Source organism: Sander lucioperca, chromosome 19 (assembly GCF_008315115.2).
Source record: "Sander lucioperca isolate FBNREF2018 chromosome 19, SLUC_FBN_1.2, whole genome shotgun sequence".
Taxonomy (NCBI): domain Eukaryota; kingdom Metazoa; phylum Chordata; class Actinopteri; order Perciformes; family Percidae; genus Sander; species Sander lucioperca.
This window is the reverse complement of record NC_050191.1, coordinates 3534651-3541296: the sequence shown is the minus strand read 5'-3', so window position 1 is coordinate 3541296 and position 6646 is coordinate 3534651.

Genomic DNA, 6646 nt, shown 5'->3' with positions numbered 1-6646 from the left:
CCAGCATTGTTTTAACTGGTGACGGCTGCTCAGAGTGGAAGCTATATTAATGAAATCACGACAATTACTTGCAATATTCTTAAAATATTGGTGTTTGCCTTCAAACCTCGTGCACCAGAGAGAACCCATCTGTTGAGAGCACTTTAAGATCCTCTAGCAGTGGCTTTAGGATAACTTCTAAGCCACACTCCTTTAAATAGGAACAGCGCAACAGTAATGCTAAATGAATATGCTCCACTTGAGACCTGTACCTTCCATGTACATTACCTACAGTGTAGTAGAAGGCGCACAGTTTGTGTTTTGTTTTCTTTCAACCCAAAGGATTTACTACCTCAAGACAGAATCAAGAAAAATCAATACTTTATTCATCCTGAAGGAAATTTTAGGCATCCAGTAGCTTACACACACACACACACACACACACACACACACTCAAAATCTGATTATCATCTCAGAATGCACTTTGAATTGTCTACTGATTTGTGTGAGTACACTCATAAGCTTTTTGTAAGTACCTGGTAGATCCTCGGTGAGCGCTTCTTCTCTGGCCTCCAAGTACTGTTTGGCTAGTGGAGATTTTCTTTGAGCCAGGGCAAGCACTTTGGGAACAATCTGGTTAAAGCTATCAGTGAAGCTAATGCTCGCTGTGGAGTGGATACGACCCACCTCCTCCAACAGCTGCAGAAAGACAAAGAAAGACAATTAAGCACCTGACCATGAGGGAAACGGGATTACAGAGTATTTTAACACGCTATGGGGAGTTGTGACAGAACGCAAAGTGAAAAAAAAATGACCTTGACTTCCAATTCTCAGCTCAGAAGAAGCAAGCCGCTATTGTTGGATTTTGAACACCTGTGTTTTAATCTCCAGCAAACTTTAAGGAGTTTTCATGAGAGCCAGGTCATTTCCATACAGTGTCACAAAGCTTGCATAGTGCTGACTATTGTTTGCCTCGTTCCCTCCCCCGATCAGAGAGGATCTTTCTCACACTCCCTTTATAATGTCTAATCACTGTAAAACTAGATGGCCTCTCATAACCCAGGGAAACAGAGGCACTGAGGTCAGCCCCATGAACTCTAAAACCTTTTCTTAACACTTTCACAAAATATATTCTAACACTAGCTAGTAGAATTTCTGACCAAACCAACCTAAATGTTTACAGTTCAGTTGCATGAAAATGTAAGAATATTCACTTTAATATGATAAATAGTGTGAATACATTGGGAATTGATAGGGCGGGGTATGTGAGTTAGCTGCAGTCGAACCTGCAGGGGGCCGAGAGAGAGAGGACAGCAGGTCCCACATCATATCTAAAGGTTCTTTAAAACCCTTTGCGTCAAAAATCACACTTTGTCTTATGGAGGCATAGCTCAGTCAAATCTTAGCACACACACGCTAAAAATACTGGGTTATTTTATTAACCCAACCACTGGGTCGAGGCTGTTTAACCCTGTATTATGTACAGTGCTGCTCATAAGTATTCATACCCATGCTAAAGTTGACTAAAAAGAGGAATAAAAAAATCATCTTTTGGAAATTGATCTTAATGCCTTAATTAAAAAAAGAGGCAAAATCCAACCTTTTAAGGACACCAATTTTTTTCTGAATGAATAATGTATTGTAAATAAATAAATGTTCTTCCTTAAAATACAGGGGCCATAATTATACATACCCCTATGTTAAATTCCCATAGAGGCAGGCAGATTTTTATTATTAAAGGCCAGTTATTTCATGGATCCAGGATACTATGCATCCTGATAAAGTTCCCTTGGCCTTTGGAATTAAAATAGCCCCACATCATCACATCCCCTTCACCATACCTAGAGACTGGCATGGTTTTATTTCAGTTAGCCTAATAGCTGGTTTAATTTGCATTGATATGGATCTTATCTCAGTTACAGACACAGTCTTTGTCACAAAGTATAACATATAACATAAACATAACCCTACGATTTGAATATTTGGATTTGTGCATTTTTTGAGCCATAAGCTACTCATACAATAAACTATGATAATACTTAAGTCAAACCATTTTCTTTCTTTACAGGCTCCAAAGACTACATTGCCCTGATGGTCCTGCCAAGCCTGATGCCACCTGCAGTCTTCAGGATGGGCCTGAAAGACCGTGAGGACTACAGTGTCTGACGCCATGAAGGCCTTCATCGATCTTAAGCCTGTGAGTATTCCTAGACTCACACAGCCCCTTAGATCTAGTGATGCAGGTCTTGTAATTGTAAAATCTGTTAGAAAACATTAGCTGTCAGCTGGTCAGAGTCTTTGTCATTCAAATACTTGATTTGTGGAAAATTATTATTTGCAGGTCGGAACAGACATGGACCGACAGACACCAGACCAGGCCGTACCCCTACACCCTTGTGTTGGGAGGCGAGGAGTGCTGCTCACAGCCATTCACCGTTCTCAGTGGGCCGGCCCTGGAGCAGCACAGCGTTGTCCAAGCTGTACATGTTTGTTTCTAAAGTTTTTATGTGTTTGATATCAATTTCCCAAAGCAGTGTTTCTCTGCTTGGCAGTTCCTCTAGGAGGCTGTCTATGGAATGGGAGGGGAATATATAGCAAGTAACACTGAGATACTATGACTTGCATACTTCAGGTGTTCAGCTCTTATTTGGTCAAGACCACACGCTTTCTTCACTGCCAATTTCTCAATATCAGGTCTAATGACCACAACAATTATTAATGACATCACCAACAATAGAGATATCAACAATCTCAACACAGTTAAAAATCTCTCTAAAATGTTTCCCCCACATAACATAAAATACTTATTTTATTCCTTTTCTCCAACATTGTGTCATGCTTAGAAACTTAACTTAATAACATAAACTTATATATGGATAAAATGCATTTAGATTCAGATTTAGTTGATTTAATTGTTTTTTTATTGATAGTAAATCATATTTCTTATTGATTGCATGCCGGATCAGATGTGGGACTGTGGGAGAACCGGAGACACCCGGAGAAAACCCAAACTAACGCGGGGAGAACATGCAAACTCTAAGAAGATAAGGAAGAACTCCCCACACGGGAAGAAGAAATCTGGGGATAGTTTATGTGAACATCCGGATGAATCTTTTCCAGAGAGACGTTTTTTTCGGCCTACTGTTGCCTTTTTGTTGCCTTGTTGTTGGCTCCTCTTGGTCGTCAACCTCGTCTGTCACATCGCTGTTTTGAATGCTGAGCGACTGGAGGAGAGGGGTTCTCTCCTCCTGCCACTGCAGCTGCTGATTCTTCAGTGGTAGAAAATTCGTCCGTTTAAGAATCTTTGGCGCAGGTTTTGTTGTAGCTACCTTTAGTTTAGAGGCTGACTGCAGAGCATCCGTGGATGTAACAGCCTGTTGTGGTTGGCCCCCTTTCACTGTCTCGGTCTCTTTAGTGAGAATGGTTTTGGGTGTGGTGTGTGGAGGCCGTTTCAATGCAGCAATAATAGCCTCGTCATACGTGAAAAGCCACTCGTTCAGCAGGATGTTTTTGTGCCCTTTATCCTTGCCTTTCTTGTTTTGTTCTGTGGAGTTATCCATCGTAAAGAGTAGGCAGTCTGGTTAATGTCTCTGAGTGTCTGACACTGTCTGGCTCTGAATGAGATTGTTATGTGAAGGGATTCATCCTATGTGCTAAAGACTCATCAAAGCAGTGAAATAGAATGATGATGCGTCAAAAGAAAGAGGATGGAATGTTGCTTTTGATCTTTTTGTTTATTTTCAAAAGTGCATCTTTTGAAATGGGAGGCCAGACAATTTTTATTTAATTATTATAACTGCAAAGTGACAACAGGAGCAGAAAAGTATTGAAAGGAAATGCCAATACATGACTCAGCTATTTGTTTCAGAGACTCTTGTTGGAGAGTCTTGTCTTCAGAGGCCCAGAGTTTTTTCTGTTGAACTGCTAATTAAAGGAGAATTCCGGCCAATTTTTACGTTAATCTTGATCGCTATAGCTACGCGAGTACATTCGATAGAAAAAACCCCGACCCGAATCAGTGCAGGTAACACGGAGAAGCTGCAGCTACATGTACAAGCGTCCCCTGAGCTAAAACGGCAGTGGTCGGGGCAAGTTTTAGAGTGCCTTTGTGCCTCTTAACAGACACAAAATGAAATTAATATGTCTGTGCAACATGAACAGGGCCCTTATGTGTCAACAAGATGCGTTTTCAACTCAGACATTGTTTAAATTCACCTACCCTGGTCCCTGTCTCGATCCTGCTGGTAGCTAGCTTGCCCTGCTAGCTGATAGCCGTTAGCCGCTAGCTGCCGTCCGGTGAGTGTATTCAGACAGGCTTCTGTGATAATCATCCCAATAACAATCCACGGAGCGGCGGTGGTGTGGCTATGTCCTCCAGAGGACAGGTCATGTCACGTCTTGAAGTTTATTCCCCCCTAAAAAAACAGTAGTGCGGTAGTAGCTTTTAGCTGCTAGCTGCCCTCCGGTGAGTGTGTACAGCCCATAGACTGTATATATTAGTGGACAGCGCATCCGGTTCAGCAAAATGCGGCAAATGCGGAAGTGCCTTAAACCTGCATTCTGTCTGAATTCCAGCAGGAGGCGACACGTGCGGTTGCAAAAAGGAGGTCCGTTTCTATAGAAGTCTATGGCGAAATGACCCACTTCTCACTTGATTTATTACCTCAGTAAACATTTCAATTAAGAGTTTATATTCTCAATCGCTAGTTTTAAGTCTTCTGCAACACAGAATGGTGTTCATTTTTTGAATTATGGTCTCGTTGAATTTAAAATCGGCGATAAAGCGGGGGATGTTTTAGGGCGTGGCTATGATGTGATTGACAGTTCGCGGCCTGTCAATCATGACAGAGGTTTAGCAAAGCTTATCCATGGCACGTAAACTTTATTTTGGGGGTTGACCAGCTTTCGTCTTCGTGACTGTGACACTTGGTCGCCTAATAATGTCTTGTTCAACGTTCGGTTGTACGACAAGACACTCAAAGGAGTCGGCAGTTCAGTTTTTCCGGTAAGTAACGTTACATTTTGTTTTAATACCGTTTTTCGTTAGCCAACGTTAGCATCCCAATGAATATCAGTTAGCTAGCTAGATTGCACCTTGCTAACCAAGCTAGCGGGCTAACTAATAACGTTATGCAGACCAGACCGTATAAACGGATTAAAATTAATATATTTAACGTTACAGTCGTATACAGTAGGTATGCACAACGGTCTCGCCGGTAATCTGTTTTTAACCATATGTGATGTTATTGCTAATCGATGCGCATGTAATGGTAATGTTAGCTTAAAGTCAAAGCCTGATAGAGCTAACGTTATAGTGCAAATTCATATAAATCCTATTCGTACGGGAGTATAATCATTTTGGGACCGCATGTGATTTAGAAAGTACCCCCTCACATCTGAGTTTCGTGTGGGGCATTCGCACGGGACAAGCGGAGACTGCTTTTACTTGAATATACTGAAATATATGTACCCCGCCCGAGAGTTGGGCAACGTTACCCGGAGGCGCCCGAAGGACAGGCACAGACACCCACACAGCATCACCGTCACCCTCACCTTGGACAAAGCCGCGCTGGAGCGCGTCGACGGACGGGGCAGTGGGCCAGAATATCCGTTTTTGCAATAAAATGTCGCACATGAAAAAAAATATATATATTATTGTAAAGTTACATAAGTGTTCTATCTTGAAAAATCTTCAGTTCTGCAGCCAAATGTATTGTATAAAGCACCAGGTTCAATATTCTTTTCTCAAAATTCTAAATACATTATTTCAGACTGTTAATGTACCTAACAAGCATGCTGCAGGAGTTATTAACCACTGTTGTTGATGCTGTTACACTGATGTCTTTCTTCCACTTACTGTAGTTGTGTCTGCTAATCTATTTGAAGACCTTCTGTCAGCACATTAGTCTGTTTTAAGATGAGTCACATACATGTTACAATCTATATTTACAAATTCTGTTTATTACTAAAATGTACATATCACTAAAAAATTGTCTAAGATAAATTTGACATGTAGGAGTATGTTTACTTAATACTGCATGTCCTCAACTGAAGCATGCCTTCATGTACAAGCTCATATAGTAATATAATTCATTGTGATCTACCATGCCTTAACTACATGTTTGTCTTTACAAAGGTATCCACACTGAAAACTGAATGACCAGAGCCAGAGGGAAGACCTGGTGTATAGAGCAGTGTATTTGGTGCCATTCATCTTGTTGTGGAACAGATTGCATTGACCACATCCAAAGTTCTCAAATGTGTTCTGATTATAACGATGCCAGAAAATCATTTTCGGTTCAGCTTCTTCTGCTGAAAGGACAGACCAACTTTTAGCACTTTAGCAGTCATTGGTATTTAGAGGTTTAAAATGTGAGTCCTGTAATAGATGTGTCCTCTTGTGTTACTGTTAGGCCTGCTGCACCTAGGTAGCTTCTCTGTCTCTCCTCCCTCCCTCTCTCTGTCTCTCCTCCCTCCCTCTCTCTGTCTCTCCTCCCTCCCTCTCTCTGTCTCTCCTCCCTCCCTCTCTCTGTCTCTCCTCTCTCCCTCTCTCTGTCTGTCTCTCCTCCCTCCCTCTCTCTGTCTGTCTCTTATTGCAGGAGAGGAGTCTAGTGTGGGAGTCTGGGTTCCAGCTGCCTCTCATCTACCACAATCAACCAACAATTTG